The sequence below is a fragment of the Pectinophora gossypiella genome, chromosome 21 (genome assembly GCF_024362695.1).
Source record: "Pectinophora gossypiella chromosome 21, ilPecGoss1.1, whole genome shotgun sequence".
Classification (NCBI taxonomy): Eukaryota; Metazoa; Arthropoda; class Insecta; order Lepidoptera; family Gelechiidae; genus Pectinophora; species Pectinophora gossypiella.
In genome coordinates this window covers 5,738,011-5,764,101 of record NC_065424.1, presented here as the reverse complement: position 1 = coordinate 5,764,101, position 26,091 = coordinate 5,738,011, and the positions used below count along the sequence as shown (strand labels likewise).

The following is a 26,091-nucleotide window of genomic DNA, read 5'->3' as shown; positions in this document are numbered from 1 at the left end:
CACCAAAGTTACGAACTATGCGCCTCGTCTCACTACTAAAGTGTTATTAATTTCATTCGGCTCACTTCGAGTTAGTTTGTTTTACTGACTTACTTACGAACTGATATGTATGCCCAACATATTTGATTTGTATGACAAGTTCTCCTCGGTTGATAATTCTAGCTTTACATAAACATAATCGTTATAAGCGTTAAACAGTACTTACTTTATATTTTGTTAAAATTGTTCATAAAAAATGTGTTACTATATATATTTATAGTTTATAATTTATATAGTTTAGTATTAATATAGTTTGTTTGTTTTCATTTACGGTGAATGCTGTGTACGGTCACGAGTACTAATATGTATACACTTTGAAACCATGTCACATTAACTTTTTTGACAAATTAAACCGTAAGTCTCATTCAATGTCAAATATGATAGTGCGACAGGGTTCTAAAGTGGGTACATGATATTCCTCATGACCATACGCTTGTAATTGGCAAGCATATATATATAAAGTCATTCTATTTATAATGCTGTCTGTAAAAGTTTCATAACGGTATTGCTGTATATGTACCTAAGTAAGTAAATAAACATAAACAGCCTATATACGTCCCATTGCTGGGCACAGGCCTCCCCTCAATCAATCGTAAAGGGTATGGAGTATACTCCACCACGCTGCTCCATTGCGGGTTGGTGGATACTTCTAGCTTTAGAAGACAATTTTATGTGGTCCTGGGTACGATAAGCTGCAAAAGTCCAATCAGTTTCTTGCAAAGTAATAAATTAACTGGTTGCACTTAAGACCTCCTGGTTACATGTCATTTCTGTCGAAGACCAAAAACATCTACAAAAACATAAATTTTATAATTATGACAAGTAATGGTTCATAATTTTACCACTGTTTACAAATAATTCGCTGGGCTCAGTGACTGCACTTTTGCACTCTGATTATACATCGGCTTGCTTCTCAAACGGCTAAGTTTTCACAAACGGCCTCCGTTGTCCAGTGGTTCGAGCGTTGGGCTCACGTTCCGGAGATCCCGGGTTCAAATCCCAGTGGGGACATATCACAAAAATCACTTTGTGATTCCTAGTTTGGTTAGGACATTACAAGCTGATCACCTGATTGTCCTGTGCTTCTGAAGGCACGTTAAGCCGTTGGTCCCGGTTACTATTTACTGATGTGAGTAATCGTTACATGAGCCATGTCAGGGGCCTTTGGCGGCTCAATCATAACCCTGACACCAGGGTTGATGAGGCTGGTATTCCACCTCACAACCCACACGATTAGAAGAAGAAGAAGACTAACACAGTTGGCTCGACCATGCGGTGACGTAATTCACCACCTATCACGTTGGTCTAACAGAAAGATCGGTGAGGTGACTCTGTTCGTATTGCGATGGATGTACCCCTGTTAACCCGACAACTGTAATATTATAATTAATAAAATTCCAATACCCTTTTCCCGGAATTGTCGGATATTCGGAAATAGGTTATAATAATTAAGCAACAGAAGCGATTCATTGTAGAAATAAACCGCCGCTGACTGTACTTCTGTCAATATTTGCATACCATCAACGTTGTTACTGAATCGCTGACTGTAGCTTATTTACCTTGCCAATTGTACCTGCTAGTTGGGATTTACAATAAGTATCATGGCCCTGATTCCAGCAGGCACCAGGGGTTAAAAAGGCCACATTGAAGCAATTCATACAAAAAAGCAATATTGCAATTCAAAGATTCTATCTATCTATCTATCTATCAATTTGACTTTTGCGCATATAAAAGTAAGTGCGCAATGTACTTAAATGTCAAATAGCAATATTGCTTTTTTAGATGTGGCCTTTTTAACTCCCTTGAGACTTCGGACTCAGGTGGGCCGAAGTAAGGACAATTGTTCAGGTGGGGTTTCTCGGATGGCTCGGACTTAAAGTGCAAGTGCGGCACTGTTCCCCAAACGATGGAACATCTTACGTCGTGCTGCGTGCCCCAACACCTGCACGGAGGTGGATCTGATAAGCGTTGCAGATAGCGCCATACTTGTTGCCAAGTTTTGGGCCGATACTATTTAGTTTGCCATCGACACGATAAGAAGAAGAACTCCCTGATTTTATTTTAGTTATACTTGTCATATTCTTATCCATCGGAAAGGAAAAGGACGGATGTATCGTGGTTCTGAAGTACAATAGTTCAACAAAAAGGATTGGATATTATTGGGTTTTGGGTTTTCTACGTAACATAAGCTTACTAAGTACATAGCGTTCCTTTACAAACGCCCCTTCGGCTTACAATGAAAAACATATATTATGAGCAGAAACTCGGACTTCCGCGGACCGGATGGGAATAGCCATAGCGTTAGTCATGGTATAAGAAAACCAGGTATGGTCAATCCTATGACAAGCCGCCATTGCTAGCCTATTGATGACGTTACCATTAAATTGGTATCTCCAACATTTCAAGAACGTAAATTGTATTATTGAAAATTAAGCGAATTACTTACTGATTAATGTATTTAATTTTAATTAACTGTAAGTAATTCTTTTACTAAAAGTTCATAATTTCCTTGCAAAGTAAATGTAAAAACATTGGACGTGGGTAATTTATTTATTACGAAATGGCAATACAGGGCGGGATGACGTCAGCTAGGCTAACCTTGAAATGTCAGCTGTCAGTTTTGAGCATACCCGATTTTCTTATACCATGGCGTTAGTTGTCAATACAATATTTTCTACCACTTATCGGGAAGGGGGGGGGGGACCACGTCACTTTATGGTTAAATTCTTCTAATTCTATTAAAATGTATTATTAAATGTCAAATATGATAGTGCGACAGCGTTGTAAAGTGGGTACATTATATTGCTCATGACTGTACATGAGTGACTTTTTGAAAAATCGCATTCGGATGTGATTACATACATACATAACCTCACGCCTATTTCCCGCCGGGGTAAACAGAGACTATGCAATTCCGTTTGCTTCGATCCAGACACACTTCTCTTGATTCCTCCACATTCATCTGTCGTTTCATACACGCACGCCGGTTCAGAGTAGATCGTACTGAAACTTTTCCGAGGACATTTCCAATTTGGTTAATGTACGTCCTTCTAGGTCTTCCTCTGCCAACTCTACCATCGCATTCTTTCGGTATTGTGTCGGATATTGGTAATAAAACCTTGCAATAGACACGCTAGAATCCAATATCAGTAACTAGCTTCCAAATCCAAGTTTGTAGTCTCAATTTTAACCTAGATTGAAATTAATTGAAAGAAATCGAGGTTTTTACCTATGTGATTTTCGCTATAATTATAGACAAACACGTAATCAAAGACAACTTGCAGCCACTGTTGATAGATAGACAGGTTACTAACCCCGACAGAGCTTTAAATCTCCATGAATAGGCTACTTACTTGATCTAGTCAAATGAAATACTTTTTACGAAACATCAAAACGAAACTTTTCTTTGGAATTTGTATGGAAATACTGTACTGTGACGTCATCAATATAAGCGGTCAAACGTCCAATATCCCGTTTTCCCGGTTTTTTTTTACAGAATCGACTGCCTGTCTGACCTTCCAACCCGCGAAGGGAAAACCAGCCCAATACAGGTTAGGTCACATACTTCCGAAAATGCATTACTCGGAAATGTGGGTTTCCTCACGATGTTTTCCTTCACCGCTTAATTCATTAATAAGATTCGAAAATAATTCGAATACTTAGTAAAATACGATTTATTTTTGAGCCTTCTAATTCTGCATTTTATAATTTATCTTTGACCCAGTCTAATACCCAATTTATTAGAGGTTGAAGCCAATATATTTTCAAAGGGGATAAGGGTAGGCTCGACCGCGAGAACTGACCAGAATCCCTGGCTGCCATACCACCTCTTAAAGCAACATGAAGCGATTAATAAATAATTAAAAATGTCATTAATAATTCCCAATGGAAAATATATCCAATTTCTGAACGTACCTGTGTAGCATTTTTGAAACTAAAATGGCCGAAATCGAATTGTAAATGAGAAAATTTGAGCTTTAAGGTACACTTTGAAGGTTGATTTTAGAGTGCAGGGTGTCCGGACATGCGCTCTCCTGGAATTTTAAATTAGGAACGGAGGTGTTCCATCATTTTCTCGTGTTCAGTCCACGTCCGGCCACCGAGCTGAGCGGACGTTTCGAATAAAGGCTAGGCGATTTCTCGCGTTTTCGCCGCCTGAAAAAAATAAACGAAACACGTGCTAAAACTGCGGTTAGAATTTTAAAAAAGTAAAAAGATTTTGTGGATTCATGAAGTGCGGTTTTTGAAGCTTGAACAGGACTAAGATTTTCTGCAAAGAAGTTGGAAACAGCATCAAAAAGGTAAGATTAGATTCATTTTTATCAACCGTTTTCTTTTAAGGGATAACGGGACTCGTTTAAAAGAGGGTCCTTTATAAGATTTGCGTAAATAAGAAGATTTGCTTTGTATGTAGATGGCTTATTAAATTTTTCTTTTATATACCTAAACAAGGGATTGAAAAAATGAGAAATAAAGCTTCGCCTTAAAAATTAATTTAACTTGTGACCAGCATTTTATTTTTATTACTTTATAAAGACCCTTCTTTAAATTGTCTTTAATAATATCAAATGATCTTTAAAAAAATAAATAAAAATTATCTGCGGCTGTTGGCAATTTCTGTAACAGAATAATAACATCGTCTTGATAATGTCGAGTTTCTTTATCTAATTTATAAAAATGGTAAATAAAACATACTAGATGACAAGATTTTTATAATCTGTTAAAAAGTAAGAAGTAACACTTTGTTAAACATTATGCTAGAATCTACTTACTTAAAAAAACTTTTTCGTAATTTAAACCTATGCAATTTTTGTTCAGACGTCATAACAACGACGTGTTAATAAGTATCTATTATTTTTAAACCTAAGTTGGAATAGTAATTGAAATATTGGGTAATTTTAAGTTAAGTTTTATTTTTTATATAATTTTATTTTATTAAAAAAACGAAATCAACTTTTATGCCACTCATATAATTTTTTAAATAATAAAGGCTCGCGATTGACCACAATCTCACCTGCTGGGAAGTGACGATGTGGTCTAGGGTGGATCATGTTTACCTAGCAAATGCATATTTACTCTAGCCGAGAAGACTCCGAATTTGATGGAGGAGATGCGTTTTAGAGCTGATTTTCTTCTTCTTATCGTGTGGGTTGTGAGGTGGAATACCAATGTCATCATCGGTTGACGAGAACTGATAAGAAATAACAACTTTTGTTACGCATATCATTACACTATTGAGGAGCTCGGTGGCTCGGTCTGCGATTGTTGAAGTTAAGCAACTTTCGCAAAGGCCGGTCGTAGGATAGGTGACCACAAAAAAAAGTTTTCATCTCGAGCTCCTCCGTGCTTCCCCGGCCCCGCCGTTGCCGTTGGTCCCGGCTGCATTAGCAGTCGTTAATAACCATCAATCCGCACTGGGCCCGCGTGATCGTTTAAGGCCCGATCTCCCTATCCGTCCATAGGGAAGGCCCGTGCCTCAGCAGTGAGGACGTTAATGGGCTGATGATGACACTATTAATATCTATTAAACACTATAACAACATGGTCAAGTAATATAGAAAATCAGTTTAAGAATTGACATACATTGTTATGCAAATTTTGATCTAATTCATAAAAAAAAAACATGATCAACTCCCTAGCATTATCCCGTATTTCAGAGGATCCGCTTACCTAACCTGAAGATTTGACAGGTCCGGTTTTTTACAGAAACGACTGCCTGTCTAACCTTCCAACCCGCGAAGGGAAACCAGCCCAATACAGGTTAGGTTAGGTTATCTGGGTATCTTCACGATATTTCCTTCACCGCTGAGCACGTGATCATTTATGGTCCAAACTTGAATTCGAAAAACATTGGTTTTAGGATTCGAACCTGCGAATAACTCTGAGAGTCTAGCATTTATCCAACTGGGCTACTATAATGTAAGTATGTGGATATCTTTCTGTTGTTCATTATTATAATTGCTATGAGGGTAGTTGCTTCACTTGTTCTCTCCGAATATATATTTCGAATCGAACGGGCGTGAATCATTTTGTTCCGTGCTTCACGCACGTTAAGCCGTTGGTCCCGGTTACTTACTGATGTAAGTAAGTAGTCGTTACATGAGCCATGTCAGGGCCTTTGGCGGCTCAGTAATAACCCTGACAGGGTTGATGTGGTTGGTAGTTCACCTCACAACCCCCACGATAGAAAAGAAGATTGTGTTCTCCTGAAACCCAAACTTATAAATTTTACAGGCTTCCACGGATGAATAAAAGTACATTTAATAATGGAAAATGTAGTTATAGCACCCAGCTGTTTGTTCACACAACCGTCGCTGCGTCATGTCTTCTGTCGCAATACTTTAGTTGCTTTCCGCGATATCTGCACGAATTGGAGTGGAACTTTCCCATTCCGACTCTCAGAATAAGCACAATACAATAGCTTTAGTTTATTGCACACAAAACATATATTTACTATATATGTTAACTGTATTCTTCTTTATCGTGTGGGTTGTGAGGTGGTTCACCAACCTCGCTAACCCTTGTTCAGGGTTATTATTCAACCGCCAAAGCCTAAGTAATGACTACGTAGCCTGATAGCCTATTATTACATTATTCTTATTTTTGAAATTTAAACATGAAAAAACGTAATAATAAATCCGACATTTTATCACGTTTTTCTATGACGTCACAGTGTTCTTTTTCGAAAAAGTTCCATAGTAATTTAGTGTTTTTTTTTTAATTCGTCTAGCTGGAATCTAGCCTATTCTTTCAACTATTCTTCCTCTCAGACGACGCCATGAGCCGAGGTTCGCGCCCAACTGGGCACCCTCAGGCCTGTTGTCTTAAATTATGTACTGGGCGAGAGCCCTCATCTCTCTCCATTTGTCTGGCCAAGTAGTTAATACCATCAGTGGTAAATCTACAATAAATCACGTGAAAGGAAAGACGTTTAGTAAAAAGTAACTGATTTGACTAGTTGAAAACTACCCTGTTACGATCGACAATGACAAGGGTAAGAATGTATGGAGTTGACATGTCACTTTATGTCATTATTATCACTCTCACTGCCCATTGGAATAATCGTGCAACTTGTCTAACTCCCTCATTTCGAGCTACCGTGGATAACATCGTGTTGTGCAAATAATTTAGTTAATAGGGTTCAAATCCCGGCGGGGACATATCACATAAATCACTTTGTGAGCCCTTTGATTAGGACATTACAGGCTGATCACCCATTAGGTAGTTTCCAACTAGTCAAATCAGTTACTTTTTACTAAACGTAAAAAAAAATACTATTAAGTATGGAATTTGTATGAAAAAGTACATTGTGACTTCATAGAAAAACGTGATAAAATGTTGGACTTAATATTAGGCTTTTTTTGATAAAAATTATTAAATATGTTATTTAGATAAAAGAAAACGTTTTTCGTTAGTTATAGATCTGTTTATATTTAGTAAGTACTTAATCAAAATTTCATAATTTATCTTGAACCTAACACCACCTTATTTTCCGAAAGTAAGGTGATCCGTGCTTCGGAAGGCACGTTAGCCCTTGGTCCCGGTTACTACTTACTTACTTATGTAAGTAGGTACAATAATGGGTGTAATTTTCTAACCAAACTAGGGATCACAAAGCGATTTTTGTGATTTGTCCCCACCGGGATTCAGACCCGGGACTTCCGGATAGTGAGCATCACTCAACCACTGGACCACAGAGGTGGTCAGGTTTTAGTCGTGATCTTATGTGATGTTAACAAGGGTCTGTACCTCTTCTGTCAGTTTGCGGTTGTACCTGCCCCAATAGGGATTAACAACGGGTAAATCTTTAAACGATTAAGTTTCACGTTTGAAATAGTTTGTGACTACAATGGTTATTCGACACTCTTTAGAAGTTTCGGGTTCGCATTTAGTTATTCTTAGCTTGTTGTTCTTCTCTCGTGTGGGTCGTGAAGACGATAACCGACCTCTTCAACCCTGGTGTCAGGGTTACTAGCCGCCAGAGGCCCCTGACATGACTTAGGTGACCGCACTTACTTATGTAATTCACTTGGTCAGTGACCCGCGAAAAGCTATAGGTAAATCTTCTTTCGTGTCGATGAAAAGTCGAACAACGTAATTTATATCAAAATTAATTATTATAATCTAAATTAACAGCCTCCGTGGTCTAGTGGTTAGAGCGTTAGGCTCACGATCTGGAGGTCCGGGTTCGATTCCCGATGGGGACATTGTCGAAATTACTTTGTAAGGCTGTCCTTTGTTTGGTAAGGACTTTTCAGGCTTGAATCACCTGATTGTCCGAAAAAGTAAGATGATTCCGTGCTTCGGAGGGCACGTTAAGCCGTTAGTCCCGGCTATTAGCCGTAAAAACACCTTCACCAACCCGCAGTGGAGCAGCGTGGTGGAGTATGCTCCATACCCCTTCCGGTTGATTGAGGAGAGGCCTGTGCCCAGCAGTGGGACGTATAGGCAGTTTATGTTATGTAATCTACATACATAGGGGTAAGCAGAGACTATAGATTTCCATTCTCATTTTTATGTAATCTAAATTATGTAAATTATATCAATTATCAGCCCAAAATGCTGCCACGGCAATAGCACGGGCGGAAGCGCTCATCAAGTCCTCCCGCGTGCAGGTTTCAGGGCACAGTGGACATGCGATTAGGTGGGACATGGTCTGCGGAGCTGCTCCACACTCACACTGAGGGTTCGCCTCATCTGTAAAACCCCACCTGGACCGGTTAAATAATAGTCTATATTATAAGTCCCACTGTTGTTAGATTGTAATGTAGTTCGAGCTTGTTCTTATTTCCAATTTCCAACACAATGTAAAGTTGTTATAAGGAATAAATGAATATGAATATGCCCCTGTCACAGCTCGGTCTTTCTTCAGTCAACGGGGAATGGAGCGTACTCCACCACACTGCAGCGCGGTTAACTAGATAAAAACGCGCGTGGTTAACGGAAAAGTGTTTCTACTCAGTTCAAGAATATCTAAATAAGAAAAATAATTGAGAGATTTCCACCCGCATCGTACATGTTTGCACTTTGTTTTATTATTTGAACTTTGACTTAACGTTGTTGAATGAAAAATATTTTTGTTATACTTTTCTATTTTTTTAGTTTTCTATAATTTTTATTGACTTTTATTAATTTGAGTTTGGTTTATGTGAATTAATTTAATGACATTTATTTAAATCTGTACAACAATTAATTTCATTATGAATTGACACTTTTATAATTTAAATTTTATAAATTTGGCATGATTTATGTAATTTAAATGCACGGTGAACTATATTTATTGTAACATCTGTCACACTGCATTTATGGCAAATAAAGAATCTTATCTTAAATGCTAGAAAATATTAAAGAATATTAATAAGGACGCGCCTAAACGCAACCAAGCGCGACCCGATCATGAGAAAGCGGATCACGGTCCCTAATCACGACCCATTTTTTACCGTCGTATGAAATTGTCCGGATGACAGACATTATCGAAAAACCATCGACTTGCCTTATGTTAATAATATTTGGGAAAACTTATTTTTAGCCTCACTTAGGTAAAAGAGTTTTACAAGGAACAAAAATTAAAATTGCTATCCAAAATTCAAGGCTAAGTAAATTAAATTCATCTTTTTTGGGGATAACATACGTTTTTACAATAAAATAACAGACAGTATTTTGAATTTGTCAGAAAATAAATTTAAAGCTCATGTGAAGATTATTTTATGTAAAAAAGCTTATTTTAAGATTAATTATATTACCTAAATGATAAAAAATGCCTGGTATTAAATGTGTTTCTTTACTTATTAAATAACTTGTAATGGTTACATTACTTAATCTAAGCAACACTACTTAATCTAAGCTCTAAGCAACACCCGCAGCAGTAATCTAATAACTTAGACTTAAAAGATGTGTTGCTGTTGCAGTTTCTTGTCATTTCTTCTCCTCAGCCATAACACCTTGTGAAATGACGTAGATTCAAAAATGTTAAATTGACCTTCAACAAGTTTATCTATGATAATTACGTTGAATAAACAATTCTGATTCTGAATGGTAACTTTGTGTTAACACACATGGCATAGCAACACGCCTGTATCTTCAAAGGGGTGGGTAGAGGTGTATAGTCCCCATTCCTCGCCAACTATGTTTGAATCCCGTTCAATAGAAGGCGAGTCTATTGCCATCAACAATTCTCGGAAACCATATAATATTAATGATCCAAACATGAATTCAAACTCATAAAGTCAAATTAGGGGACATTCATCATTAATTAAAGAGCCACGCTCTTGTCGGTGTAGCATTCTCCATGCTACTTTTGAGGGAAAATAGGGCAGTGGTTTCCCACTCTTGTCTGCATTACATAGTAAAATAACATATTTTTTTCTATTTAAATGCCAGGGTACAACATACGCTTTTGGCCAATTTCATAACGATGAGATATTTTAACTGACAGTCATAATATTTAAACAGTTTAATTTACTTAATATAAGAAAACAAATACAATATACTTACCTTACTTAAATACAATATTTTAACTTAGACAATTTAACTTCGCAATCCCCTAGGATTTAGAGCTCAAATCCTGTCTCTCGACTAAGTATCTTTCGAGGAGGTACAGCACCTACTATGTTGTATTTCACACTTTTCATCTGTTCACACAGACAAGTTTCCACCACCAGTGCCACCCAAATCCCCTGTTAGTTGAAGCTTCCGAATATATCCCGCATAGGGACGGTACTGAAAAGTACAAATACAAATATACAATACAAATATAATTTATTGCACCAATATAAAAATAAATAATTACAAAAAGACTCTTTACTAGGTACACGGCAAATGGCGGCCTTATCGCTTAAAGCGATTTCTTCCAGACAACGATAAGGTGAAGAAAAATGTAAAAATTTAAATTGAAAGATTGCGGGAACAAACTATAACTTACCAATAAATACATGCAAATAAATATATAACATACATACAAATACATATATACAGGGTGTTAGTGACATCGTAACGAATACTCAGAGAGATGATTGAGACCATGATTCTGAGTTAATATCAAGTGGAATTTTACGTCGCATAATTCGTGATTTTTTTTTTTATTTTTTTTTTATTATTTTCAATTCTATTCCTTTGCAATGGAAAATTCCACTTGATATTAACTCATAATAATCAGCCGAATCATCCCCCTCCATATTCGTTACGATGTCACTTACACCCCGTACAAGTACATACGGTAGCCATACAAGTAGGTATGGGTGTTAGTGACATCGTAACGAATATTGAGGGGGATGATTCAGCTGATTAACAACCCTCAGCGCTCCCCATTTGTCCGGCCAAGTAGTAAATGTCTTTGGCGTCTAAGGATAAGGATAAGTCTCAAGGATATTTTAAAGGAATGGTATTTATTTATATGTAATTTAATCGAAAAATAGGCGTAAAACTATAATAGTAGTATAGGTGGAAAATAGGCGTGAGTTTATGTATGTGTATGTGTGTGTGTATGTATGTGTGTGTAATTTAATCGAAAAGCTATGGCAAACTGTGAGGAGCTCGGTGGCGCAGCGGTAAACGCGCTCGGTCTACGATTGTTGAAGTAAAGCAACTTTCGCAAAGGCCGGTCATAGGATGGGTGACCACAAAAAAAAAAAGTTTTCATCTCGAGCTCCTCCGTGCTTCGGAAGGCACGTAAAGCCGTTGGTCCCGGCTGCATTAGCAGTCGTTAATAACCACCAATCCGCAGTGGGCCCGCGTGGTGGTTTAAGGCCCGATCTCCCTATCCATCCATAGGGAAGGCCCGTGCCCCAGCAGTGGGGACGTTAATGGGCTGGTGATGTGCTATGGCAAACGACATCGTCAGTTTTCATCAAAATACTTTTCGCTTACTCAATATTATTTATTTCCGGTAGTAAAGGTTTAACAACGTTGCTATTACGGAAACCAATTACTTACTTTCCCATTTACTGATTTTGTCAATTGACGAAAATGCCGCCGGAAATAACATTTTTGCTGAAGTAAGTTCATTAAAAATGGCGTTCGTGGGTATTAGAGGGAATGGCTATAGTGATTAAAAAGGAAAATAAAAATGAATAAACTCACGCGCTCCTAAAGGGGTAAGCAGAGCGTCGTCAGACAGGATAATATTTTTTTTATTTATTATTTTTTTTATATTTTCTTTATTAAGGAAACAAACAGCTTACACAATAGATACTTAAAGATATAAACTTATAATTAAACACATTAAGCCAACGTAGTTTCCACCGAAGTATCTAACATATATTATATTCCGTTGCAAATTGCGGTGAACTAGTCTATAAATTATATTAAGTTATCCTGTTAGGCCCAAGAATTAAATTAATAGGTACAAAAAGAAACCTCTGTAAACAAGAATTAATCGATTGGCCGATAGCAACACACGATAAAAATTGTCAACCAAGCCGGCGGGGTCGGTATCGAGGTCCTGCAATTAAGCTTGACTTGTATATCTTTATTAATGTGTCTGTTTGTCCGAATACCCGATACTGGACTTGCACCAATGAGAATTGATGAATTTTCGTATTAAGTTTCACTAATACAGTTGGCTCGACCATTATAGCCAGCGATACGGCTACCTATTACGTTGGTCTAACAGAAAGCTTGGTGAGGTGTGGGTTCTTAGTTTATCTTGCGATGGATGTACCTCTGATTACCCCTGATGGCATATATATCTTTCTATATCTTTCTTCTTATTGTGTGGGTTGTGAGGTGGAATTCAAATTCAAAAATATCTTTATTCAGTAGGTAACATACTTACACTTTGAATCGTCAATTTTTACATAACGAACTTCTCATCCGCCTAAAACTACTACCTGTATAATACCAACCTCATCAACTCAGGGTTATTACTGAGCCGCCAAAGGCCCCTGACATGACTCATGTAACGACTAAATACTTACATCAGTAAGTTGTAATAGACATGAGCTTATGTTTGTCAGAATATACTCAATAAGGCTAAAACTATCTCGGGCAATAAATTTTCAATGCTTCAAGATTTCAAGACTGCAAGGTAAACATCATCGATTCTCAGCTAATTCGATTTCAACTTTGAACTTAAGCAGCCAGACAGTAAGTGGCTCCAATAACATTGCTGGCTTCAAGCCAAGCCTCCCAGTTGCTAAGGGGCTGATAAAAACTGAAATTGGCTATTTGACAGTTGTAACAATTAAATATGAAATATGTCAGATATGGTAGTTTATCATTTAACGATAATTATCCACTAGTTTTTCTTATTAAGACCATTTTTAAAATATTTTTTTTTTACCTGTGTACAGTCATGAGCAATATAATGTACCCACTTTAGGACTCTGTCGCACTAACATATTTGATGTTTAGTGAGACTTACAGTTCAATTTGTCAAAAAAGTTAATGTGACATGGTACCAAAGTGTATACATATTAATACTCGTGACCCGTACCTATTACAAGATCCGAAACACGAATGAGTAACATGCTAGCTAATACGTTAAATGAGATTCCACAGAAGATACTTCAAGAGTTACAATAAAGTGAGAAAAAATGTAAAACAATATTAAAAGCATACTATATGAGAGTATTAGTAGAGAGAGCAGTTTTCGCGCGCGCGCTTATCCGTAACGTACGCGTACGATTCTAGCAACGAGCGGCGCCTAATTAACGTGTCGTTATGTCGTCGGAAATATTAAAATGTTCCGAGTGTAATATCGTAATAAACGAATTATTGTCTTATATTCAAAATAAGATATCGATAATGGATGAAGAAACGATACTTCGGTTGTGTTCATCTACGTTTACAAGTGATGAGATCAAGTCATCGAAGTCATTGTTATTTGATGCACTTCCAACTGGGCGAAGAAAAATTCAGCGTAAAGGAGAAGGAAAAGCGCATCGGGATCTCAGTGATATTGTGCACATTTTTAAAACAACGGAGCCAGATGACATCCCCGTTTTTGTCGCTAGGCAGCTAGAAAAACATTCGAACGGTAACTTTCGGGGTTTTTGGCAAGATACTAGCAAGGTGAATGTGGCACCTGGCCTTCCTGTGAGCGTCGACGATGTCCAGGACCCCAAAGACATAGCGAATATCCTGAAGGACCATTTTTCGGTCAGTTCGCCATTGGGTCCGGCGGGGGGGTGGGTGCTTGATGCTGAAATGAACTGTCAACCGGTTACGAAATTTTTTGCGAAAGATGTCGATAAAGCTATAAAGCTTATAGCAAGAGGTAAATCCCCGGGCCACGATGGGCTCAGCATCGAACACCTGCAGCACGCCGGGCCGCACATTGCCAGAGTGTTGGCCATGTTCTATTCACTTTGTGTGGGTCATTCCTATTTACCAGCCGACTTCATGAAAACAGTGGTAGTGCCTGTGGTGAAGAATAAAACAGGTGACCTTACCGACAAACTTAACTACAGACCTATCTCTCTTGCCACTGTTGTAGCAAAAGTTTTTGACGGGCTGCTTAATACACAGTTAAATAAGTACGTATCGCTACATGATAATCAATTTGGATTTCGACCACGATTATCTACTGAGAGTGCAATTCTGTGTCTTAAGCATACCGTCAAATACTACACAGACCGTCAGACGCCTGTATATGCTTGCTTCCTTGACCTGTCCAAAGCATTCGACTTGGTTCGGTATGACTTGTTATGGGATAAGTTGAGGAGCATAAACCTACCTCAGGAACTAATTAATATGTTTCGGTATTGGTACGCGCACCAGTCCAACATGGTCAGATGGGCAGGGGAAGTGTCGGAGACGTATCGACTCGAGTGTGGAGTGCGGCAGGGTGGGTTGACGTCTCCGACCCTGTTCAACCTTTACATGAACGAGCTGATCGCCGCGCTGAGCAGCACGCGTGTCGGCTGCCATGTGGATGGCGTTTGTGTTAATAATCTGAGTTACGCTGACGACATGGTGCTGCTCAGTGCGTCGGTCTGCGGTTTGAGAAGACTGATGCGGATTTGTGAGGAGTATGCAGGTGGTCACGGTTTAACATATAATGTTAGGAAAAGCCAGTGCATGGTCTTTGAGGCGGGTAATAAATGCCCAGAGAACGTTCCTCCGGTGTTGCTGAATGGTACGCCCTTGGAGAGGGTATATCAGTTTAAGTACCTGGGGCACATAGTTACTGCTGACCTCAGTGACAATGCGGATATTGAGCGGGAGCGGAGGGCGCTGTCTGTAAGGGCTAATATGATAGCCCGCAGGTTTGCGCGATGTACACCAGAGGTTAAAATTACACTCTTTCGTGCGTATTGTACATCACTATACACCTGCAGCCTGTGGGCGAATTACACTAAGCGCTGTTACAACGACCTCCGCATCCTGTACAATAATGCATTCAGGGTGATATTGGGGCTGCCTCGGTTCTGCAGCGCGTCGGGTATGTTCGCGGCGGCGCGCACCGCCTGCTTCCATGCGACGATGCGCGCCCGCGGCATGTCCCTGGTGCGCAGAGTGCGGGCCAGCTCCAATGTCATCCTGCAAATGATCGGCGATAGGCTGGACTGTCCTTATCTCCGGCATTGCTGCGACAGACATGTGCCTGTATCGATGCCGGTGAGAAGGTATTGTTGATATTCTATTTTAATTGATTTTATTTGTTTTATCTAATTCTATTTTATTATATTTATTATTTTAAGATATTTGAATGTTTTATTATGTAAATTATGGATCATTGTTATCTGAAATAAAGAAATTTTAATTTTTAATTTAATTAACAAAACTAATCTTCAGGACCCCGATACCGACCCCGCCGGCGTGGTCGACGATTTCCCTCATTCAGCGCTTATCGCTATCGACCCACTAGGGTCGATTAATTCTTTCAAATATTTTTCCTCTCAGACGACGCCCTGAGCCGAGGTTCGCGCCCAACTGGGCACCCTCAGGCCTGTTGTCTTAAACGTTGTACCGGGTGAGCGGTAAGAGCCTTCAGCGCTCCCCATTTGTCCGGCCAAGTAGTTAATGCCATCTGCGGCAAATCTACAATAAGTCACGTCAAAAAAAAAAACCAAATACCTACTTGGGCGTTTGATAGATGATTCCGTACGTGAGCGAGCATATTCGCGCTTGTATAAACCTCATAAGGTTTCTTTCGCGTGTCTTAGAAATATAAATTAAATGGCCCCGATTCCTGCAGACACCTCCTAATTTTATTTTAAGTTATATCCGTCACATTCTTATCCGCCGAAAAGGAAAGGGACGGATGATTGTCAACAAGTTAATTGCAAAACGAATGTATAACCCGGGCGAATAAAATAGGCATCTCGTATGCCTTGCGTTTGTACTGTCTACTTAATTCTGTCGGGTTATTGGCTGATGTAAAATTTTTAGACGGTTGTTTCCATTAATTTTATGCCTGTCGATTACCCGTCCCTTTGTTTTTCAAAGTGTAAGAAAATGACAGGTATAACTTAAAATAAAATTAGATGGCGTCTGCAGGAATTAGCACCAATATGTTAGTTGATTTGAACAATAAATAAAAACTAAAGAAGTTAAACGCGCATATAAGTTAGGAAAACATTACTCCTTGTAACAACATCGGTCGTTTACAAGAAAACCTGTGGCCTTTAGGTCAGCAAGTCAACATTTTCATATAATAACACCCTCGCGGCCCATTTTTAGGGTGACCACACTTTTGCTATTGATAGGAAAGGTAAGGAGCTTTCTGTTATTATGTGAAAATGTTTAGTAGCGGTTTGAAGAAAAGGTGATGGTCAGGACACATTGTTGTTTATCCTCGTAAGAACCAGATGCCTTTTAAAAACCAAATCGCATCGTTTAACTATTGTGTCTGAAAAATCCAGTTCTTACGAGGTTATACAAAGTTTATATGTGATGTAACTACGAATACAGAGTGAGTTCTATTAAATTATAAAACATGTGATGATAATTAATGTCACAATAATTTAAACAAAATTACCCATGAAACCTTATAAGTATAAAAATAAACTTGTGTCAGTCGGGGGTGGGGCGGTTTTGGCAGAGGGAGGGGGGGGGGTATATAAAATGGTATATAAACTCACTCCTCGCCAGCTATGTTTAATGGCCATTTAATTAGGCGGCAGGCCTATTGTCTTTCTCTCTCTCTATTTAAGAGCTGCGCTCTTGTCTGTGGAGTAATCGCCGTTCCTCTCTTCTTCTCGCCAAACCATTCACCTCCTTATACGACACGACCTGCACCTTCTCTTTTATTTGTTTCATTTATGTCTCTTACGTAGGTAGGTCCTAATTTTTTTCCTTCTATGATGTTATTTATAAACGAATCGTGTCGTATCAGGTTGCCAAACATATTTCCTCACCGGATCTCTGTGGTCTTTATTATGGTTCTTTTTTCTTCTATTTCAGCACCGGCCTTAACCGGGTACAAATCCTGGAAACCAAGTGGTATAGATTTTCTATAATCCGAACACGAATAACTAGTTACATACTTATATTAATCGACACCTACGCCTGTTATATTGACAGTACAGTCATGAACAATATAATGTACCCACTTTAGGACTCTGTCGCACTAACATATTTGACATTTAGTGAGACTTACAGTTCAATTTGTCAAAAAAGTTAATGTGACGTGGTACCAAAGTGTATACATATTAATGCTCGTGACCGTACATAGTCCGCGTGGTCACCCTTCTTCTTCTTCTTGGCGATGAGCTCATGGACTGTGTGCCTGTCCCTGGCCATACGGAGCTCTTCGACGGTCGCGTCGCTATCTTCGTCCACTCCTTGATGTTAGTTAGTTAGTGGGCTCTGTTTTCCGCATTTAGACTCTAAGATGGCCCATTATGCGTGCTATTGTTGACTACGTAAGCCAACCTAACTCCTTACAGAAGCTCAGAAGCCTCCTGGGGTTTTCATAGGCTTCGCGGAGCGACCCCATTCCTTTGAGGATTTTTACCCGTTGTGCTGATACTTCCGTGCAGTGCAGGATACTCCTTGATATTATCTGACCATGTTATCCTCGGTTTTCCCACGCATCTGCGATCCAAATTGTCGATATTTTTTGGTCACCCTACTCTTCCAGAATTCATGTTATTACAAGCTATAAAACTGTAGTATTATTTTAGAATGTTATTGAGGTATGCCTCAGGAACGGCATAGGATTCTTTCACGAAGTCATTAAAGGCCCCTTGTTTCGGTTGTTTGTTTTATTCTAGATGCTCTTATTTTTGGTTTTTGGACAGCTATTAAGTTTTATAAGACCGACAATGGCTCTTAAGTATTTGATGATTCTTCTTCTATCGTGTGGATTGTGAGGTGAATTACCATTCATCAACCCTGTTGTCAGGGTTATTACTTAGCCGCTATAGGCCCCTGACATGTGTAACGACTACGTACTTACATCAGTAAGTAATAACCGGGACCAACGCCTTATCGTGCCTTCCGAAGCACGGATCTTTTTACTTTTTGGACAATCAGGTGATCAGCCTGTAATGTCCTAACCAAACTAGGGATCACAATGTGATTTTTGTGATATGTCCGCACCGGGATTCGAACCCGGGACCTCCGGATCGTGAGCACAACGCTCAACCACTGGACCACGGAAACTTTATTATTTGATGATGACTAAGTGTTTTACCGAAATCTACTTTATGGATAAATTGACTCAGAATTCACTATTTATAATTCAATAACGTAGACAATGAAGTGGTTTTGTAACGGTGAAACGGTCAAACTATGTAACAGTTTTAGGGTTCCGAACCTCAATAGGGAAAACCGAACCCTTAGAGGATCGTTTTGTTGTCCGTTCGTTTGTCCTTCCGTCCGACTATCGGTCGAAACCCTTTTTCTCAGAAACGCGTAGAGAGCGTGTAGAGATTTCCAGTTTAAATTAACGTCTAATACTTATGTCCCTTGAAGTTGTTCTATATTTAGATTGACATTTAATAATTTGTCATTTAGAAAGAAAGAAAGAAACATTTATTATTTAGGACACCACAGACACGGATTACATATTACATTATAATGACATCACATCAGAAGTCAACGCACACACGAAATATTTTCTATATAGAAACATGGAAAACGAACACAGAAACTTATACCTAAATTAAAATGTGACGTCATGTCGGCTTACCCATGTGTAGTGGATGGTGTCCCGTATAAAAGGTTCTCACTCAGCTTATGCCGCGGCGTGAGCCGCGACGCTGGTATTCTGTGAGACCTGAGTACCTTTACCTTATCACCCGTGGGAGCCCAGTTAGAAGAACGCTTGATTCTCATTATGAGGTCCCAGGTTCGAATCTCAGTATAGGTCTATAGCAATGATTTTAGAATTTGTTTTCGAAGTCATGTTTTGATTATAAATGGTTATCACGTGTTCATTGTGAGGTAACCCACATTCCCAAGAAATGCGTTTCGGAGGAATGAGACCTAACCTGTATTGGGATGGTTTTCCCTTCGCGGGTTTGAAGGTAAAATAGGCAGTCGCTTCTGTAAAAATTTGGACCTGTCAAATCTTCAGGTTAGGTAAGCGGACACCGTGAGAAACGGGAGACTTAATGCTAGGGAGACGATGATTTTTGACCTTATAACTTAGTCGATTTTACGTATTTATACATACATAAACTCACGCCTATTTCTCACCGGGGTAAGCAGAGACTATAGAATTCTTCGATCCTGACACACTTCCGTTGCTTCCTCCACATTCATCAATCGCTTGATACACGCACGCCGGTATGTATGTATGGTTTTCTTTAAACTAAATCCTCTCGTCCATAAACTTACCGATGCACGGAGCTCTGCGATAGTACATTAAAAGGTCGTCTTGTGCATTATAACCTGCAGGGCAAAACATCAAATATCGACTATCATGCAAGGAGATCGTTCCTTATGCTAAAAACCTTAGTATGATCGGCTATTTATTAAAAAAATACTTTTGTATAATTTCACATAAAATATACATTACCGGTAAAGTGGCTATGGAAGTTGAGAAACAGTAGAGCTATCGTAGTTATCTGTTTGCAGGAGTAGTAGTAAAAGAGAGTGGGGTTGAACCGGCGACAGCGGTTCCCATACAAAACGCGCTTTCAGGCCTTTCCATCCTTTTTCTTCTTTTCCTTACGAAAAACTTGAGTACACAATCGTGCTTATCATCCCGGGAAAGTCGTTAAAGTACACTTAAAGATTACGACGCGCCGGGTATAAACGTCGGTTTATAGACGAGATGGGCCGATAGATCTAAATATCTTCGGCCTATAGTGTAAACCACATAAGCGCCATTTTGAAAAATCTCATTCTAATTTATAATATAACGCGCTATCATCATCAGCCCATTAACGTCCCCCTGCTAGGGCACGGGCCTTCCCTATGGATGGATAGGGAGATAGGGCCTTAAACTATCACGCGGGCCCAGTGCGGATTGATGGTTATTAACGACTGCTAATGCAGCCGGGACCAACGGCTTAACGTGCCTTCCGAAGCACGGAGGAGCTCAAGATGAAAACTTTTTTTGTGGTAACCCATGCTATGACCGGCCTTTGCGAAAGTTGCGTAACTTCAACAATCGCAGACCGAGCGCGTTTACCGCTGCGCCACCGAGCTCTTCATAACGGGCTATAAAAAGTCTAAACTCGATTGCGCAGCATATTGACATTTGGCATTATTGTTTGACGAAATATTATTATATTACTTGGCGATAATGGAGATGTAATAATAAATAAATAAATGAGACTTTATACATTGTTTTAAGTTTACGCGGTTATTATCATAATTAAAACACATAATAACGGACACAAACGAACGAACGAACGAATAACACATATCCCCATTTAAACGCGGTAAGAACCCGTTATTATGTGTTTTAAATGAGACTTTGTTCAACAAAACCGATTTCTTTAATCATAATCATAAACAATCATTTATTTGCAAAAACACAAAGTTAAAGATCTTATTCAATTTTATCTTATTTTATCTTATCTTTATTCTTTCAATTAATTTTCCGGCCAAGTAGTTAATGCCATTTGCGTCAAATCTACAATTAAAAAAATAATCACAACAAAAAAAAAAACACTATTACAATCCGGATAAAAATTGAGACCACAGTTTTTTATACCTGGATTGAAACTAGCTTGACTATTGATAGGTTTTGTTAACAAATATCACATGCGAATGTGATTCAAAACGACAATTTTACTTTTTATTTGGTTTGAGCCAATAAAAAACATATAGACACACACGTTATATATGATATTACTCGCATGATTCACATAACCACTCGCATATTTGACAATCTGCGTAAACAAATAAATTATTATTTGCTTCCACTTTTAGTCCCAAAAAAAAATAAGTTTCCAGATGAAAGGCACATAACGAGGAAAGTTATGGGTATAAATGTCAATGGCTATAGGGGTAGGGGACGACCCAGGAAAGTGTGGATGGATTGTGTGAAGAAGGATATGTGTGGGAAAGGTGTGTGTACTGAGATGACGACTGGCAGAAACATAGAGCAACACGGGCCTCCGCGGACCGGAGGCGAAGGGCAGTAACCATGGCGTTAGTTATCAACCATAAACCAACTAGGGAGGGTGTAGACATATGCAGGCATTCCCCTCTGCGAACCTACAGGGTGGTAGTGACATCGTAACGGAAACTTTGAGGGATGATTCAAGTCATGATTCTGAGTTGACATCAAGTGGAATTTTCCGTCGCAAAATTATGGAACTGAAAATAATAAAAAAAACACAAAAATTTTCATGAACTTTTCGACTGAAAATTCCACTTGATATCAACTCAGAATCATCGTCTGAACCATCCCCCTCAGTATTCATTACGGTGTCACTAACACCCATACCTACTTGTATGGCTACCTACAATGTACTTGTACTGGGTGTTAGTGACATCGTAACGAATACTGAGAGGGATGATTCAGTTCATTATTCTGAGTTAATATCAAGTGGAATTTTCTATCACAAAAGTAGATAATTGAAAATAATTTAAAAAAAGACATTAAAAAATATCATGAATTTTGCGACGGAAAATTTATAAAAACTAGTTGCAGTCGGCCTGCGCGCTAGACCGAATCTAGGTGCGTAGCTAATACGACGACCTTGAAAAATTGTACCGAACAATAGGCATTTTTCAAGGAGGTCATCTGGATAGAAATGAATGGAAGAGGAATACATGTTGTGGCGACCACACCTAGATTGGGATGCAGAAGGAGGATGATTTCTGATTCTGACCTTTTTTAGTCCTAATAGGTCAACTTATGAGCAGTGTCTTTTTACAATTTTTGTTTTTCTTTTAGTATGTTTTTAGAATTGCACCTATGAGTTATTAATTTATCTTAAGTGGAGTTTTTACTAACACAGTGGGCTCGACAATACGATACAGTCACCACCTATCACGTTGGTCTAACAGAAAGCTCGGTGAGGTGTTGGTACTTAGTTCATCTTACGATGGATGTACGACAAGGTGCATAAGTCCAATCAGTTTCTTGCAAAGTAATAAATTAACTGGTTGCACTTAAGACCTCCTGGTTACATGTTGTTACTGTAATAGACCAAAAACACCTACAACATAAATCTTATAATTATGACAACTAATGGTTAAAAATTTCATCATTATTTACAAAATAAATAATTCTTTGGGCTCACTGACTGCACTTTTGTTCTTGGATTGTAGGTTTGTTGCCTGGAAGAAAATGCTGCATGATCAATAAGGCCGCCTGTTGTGCTTTTCTGTATATTTTGTCCTTATCTCTGTATTTTGTGTCCATTTTTCTCAATAAAATACTTTCGCCAAGGCCGGTCATAGGATGGGTGGCCACAAAAAAAAAGTTTTCATCTCGAGCTCCTCCATGCTTCGGAAGGCACGTTAAGCCGTTGGTCCCGGCTGCATTAGCAGTCGTTAGTAACCACCAATCCGCACTGGGCCCGCGTGGTGGTTTAAGGCCCGATCACCCTATCCATCCATGGGGAAAGCCCGTGCCCCAGCAGTGGGGACGTTAATGGGCTGGTGATGATGTGCTCAATAAAGTATTTAATCTATCTATCTATTCACCTCTGATTACCCCAATTGGGATATAGCCGTGAGCTTACGTTTATGTTGTTATTTTTAATGAAATGGCACATTTTACTAAGTTTAAGTAAGAGAAGGAAGACCACAATTTTTCCTTTGAGGCTCACGGTAGTGAAGTGCTCATGAAGGAAAGCTAAGAGTACCTACTTCAGTTCTACAGGGAAAAAGCACTGATTTTAACATCTGCGTAGAAAAATCTTTCCTTTGGCACGTCCTAACGAATGTTATAAATGTGAAAGTGTATCTATTCACGTCAAACTAAAATACCTATTTAGTAACTATTACCAAATTGAGGAGCTCGGTGGCGCAGCGATTGTTGAAGTTAAGCAACTTTCGCAAAGGCCGGTCATAGGATGCGTGACCACGAAAAAAATAAATAAAGAAGAAGTTTTCATCTCGAGCTCCTCCGTGCTTCGGAAGGTACGTTAAGCCGTTGGTCCCGGCTGCATTAGCAGTCGTTAATAACCGATCAATCAATCCGCACTGGGCCCGCGTGTAGGTTTAAGGCCCGATCTCCCTATCCATCCATAGGGAAGGCCCGTGCTCCAGCAGTGGGAACGTTAAGGGGCTGATGATGATGAACTATTACCAAATTACACTCAAAAAAAAAAAATCTAGAAATAACAATAATAACAATACCAGCTTATTATAAATAGAATATCTCCTCCAGCACGCCACACTGAGGCAGAGCGCCCAAAACGCGGGCAGCATTTCCCCTCTGCTGGATCTATACAGCCAGGCCTACTCTCTATTAGTAACTTAATGTAATAAATACCTGATTAGTGACATCGTAACGAAAACTGAGGGGTGATTCAGAGCATGATTCTGAGTTGATATCAAGTGGAATTTTCCGTCGCAAAAGTATCATCAGCATCTTCCTAGCACTATCCCGTTTTTTCACGGGGTCCGCCTACCTAACCTGAAGATTTGACAAGTCCGGCTTTTTACAGAAGCGACTGCCTGTCTGACCTTCTAACCGGCGAAGGGAAAACCAGCCCAATACACATTAGGCCACAACCGCGAGAGGCGAGAGGTGTGCTACGCATAACAAATTTTAAATCCTTCGTAAAATGGCTAAATCAACGATCGAATCGTTAGAAAAAGTTATAAGCAAGTTCTTAGCACCGATTGAAATTAAAATCACAAGTGTTCTGACGGAGTTAATGTAATCATTTTTCATTTTCAAACCTCCGAAAATGTATTTCTCGGGAATGTGCGTTTCCTCACGATGTTTTCCTTCACCGTTGAGCCACGTGCATTTATGTCATTATGTCATTTATGATCCAAAAATGAATACGAAAACAAATTCGACAATCATTGGTTTAGGCCCGTGCTGGATTCGAACCTGCGACCTCAAAGTGAGAGGCAAGCGTTCTAACAACTGGGCTACCACGGCTTCCAAAAAGTATGGAACTCGAAAATAATTTAAAACAACGCTAAGTTTTCCGTCTGGATATTCTACTTGATATCAACTCAGAATCGTGGTCTCAATCATCCCTCAACACCACTATACAAATAGTAGGTAATCAATTAATATAGTTTATTTACTCTAGCAGAATAAGAAGGGGCAGAAGGCAAGAGGAAAACCACTGCTCTATTTTTCCCTAAAAAGTAGCATGGAGGATATATTGTTTTAAGTTTACGCGGTTATTATCATAATTAAAACACATAATAAAGGGTTCTTACCGCGTTTATCGGGAGTCTCATATCCCTATTTAAACGCGGTAAGAACCCGTTATTATGTGTTTTAATTATAGCATGGAGGATGCTACGTCGGCAAGAGCGTGTCTCTTAAATTAGTGATTATGACTTACCCTAGGCTTATTCTAGATCGGCTGATTATGACATTAACTACTTGTCCGGAGCAATTGGGACCGCCCCCATTCACCTGCTGTCTGGGCCGCCAAAGGCCCCCGACACGTCTCATGTAACGACTTCGTACTTACTTAAGTAAATAGTACTCGGAACCGACTGCTTAACGTGCCCTTCGAAGCACGGATCTTTATACTCTCGGATCACCGCGTGATCAGGCTGCAGTGTCCTAACTAAAAAAAGGATCATATAGTTACTTTTTGTGACAATATGTCTCCACAAGGATTCGAACCCGGGACCTTGCGATTGAGTCCCCAATGCTTAACTACTAGACCGCAGAGGCTGTTATTACCTATTAAATAACATAATCTCACGACTGTAACCCAATGGAGTGGTCAGAGTTACATCCGTCGAAGTCAGAAGTACTTCTGTCTGTTGCTCGAACTCGTGTACTCGCCTCATCACCAGCCTGCGCCATTCTGGGCGCTGTGCTGCCAAACCCTCCCATTGAGAAGGCTCAATGTTGCATCTTTTCATATGCCGCTTCAGAACATCTTCGAGCAACAGCGCACGGCAGACCTCGACGCTAAACGTGATGAGTTGAAGGCCCGTCCCCCTGCCGCTATTCATTATAATTACCACTGTGCGCGGGAGTTCACTGTAAAGATAGGCTACATAAGCCATCTTCGGACGCATCAGCGTCGTGCCGACTAGGAGTCGAAGTGGTCGCCATGGCCGAAATCGGTCGGAGAGATCATCATCATCATCACTTCTGTCTACCCCAGTGGGATGTGGTCGTGAGCTTATTTTAAAAAATAATAATAAAAAACAAGCTGTTATTTTGTTTCTATTTATAGCGATTGTTTTTCAATTAAGTATCTTCGTAAGGTAATATTGCTAGCCGCTTTACGGAGAAATTGACTCTTGCATTTTCCCGGGAAATAACAGAATGCGAGACGGGGGATTCAGTGGAATTCCAACGTTATTAAATATTTGTCTCTGTGTTGAACACCAGTAAAAAAAATTACAGCTATTTGTAACGACCTCCTTGAGCCAGTTGGTTGGACATTGGGTTCACAACCGTAGCTTCGAATTCCTCTGAGGACTTAATAATAATCAATAAATAATACGTTAAGTAACTCGTTGGTCCCTTTATCGTGTGGGATGTGAAGTGGAGTATCAACCCTGCTGTCAGGGTTACTATTGAACCGCCAAAGGCCC

General features: G+C 39.4%; 1 protein-coding gene across 1 annotated transcript in view; it reads left to right on the top strand.

Moving 5' to 3' along the window:
- The first annotated feature begins 4,137 nt into the window (after positions 1 to 4,137).
- LOC126376613 (KH domain-containing, RNA-binding, signal transduction-associated protein 2-like) overlaps positions 4,138 to 26,091 on the top strand; it is a 415,821-nt gene continuing 393,867 nt past the window's right edge. Inside the window, exon 1 of the mRNA XM_050024111.1 lies at positions 4,138 to 4,340. The gene's annotated coding sequence lies outside the window, so the exon portion shown is untranslated. The remainder of the gene's footprint in view (positions 4,341 to 26,091) is intronic.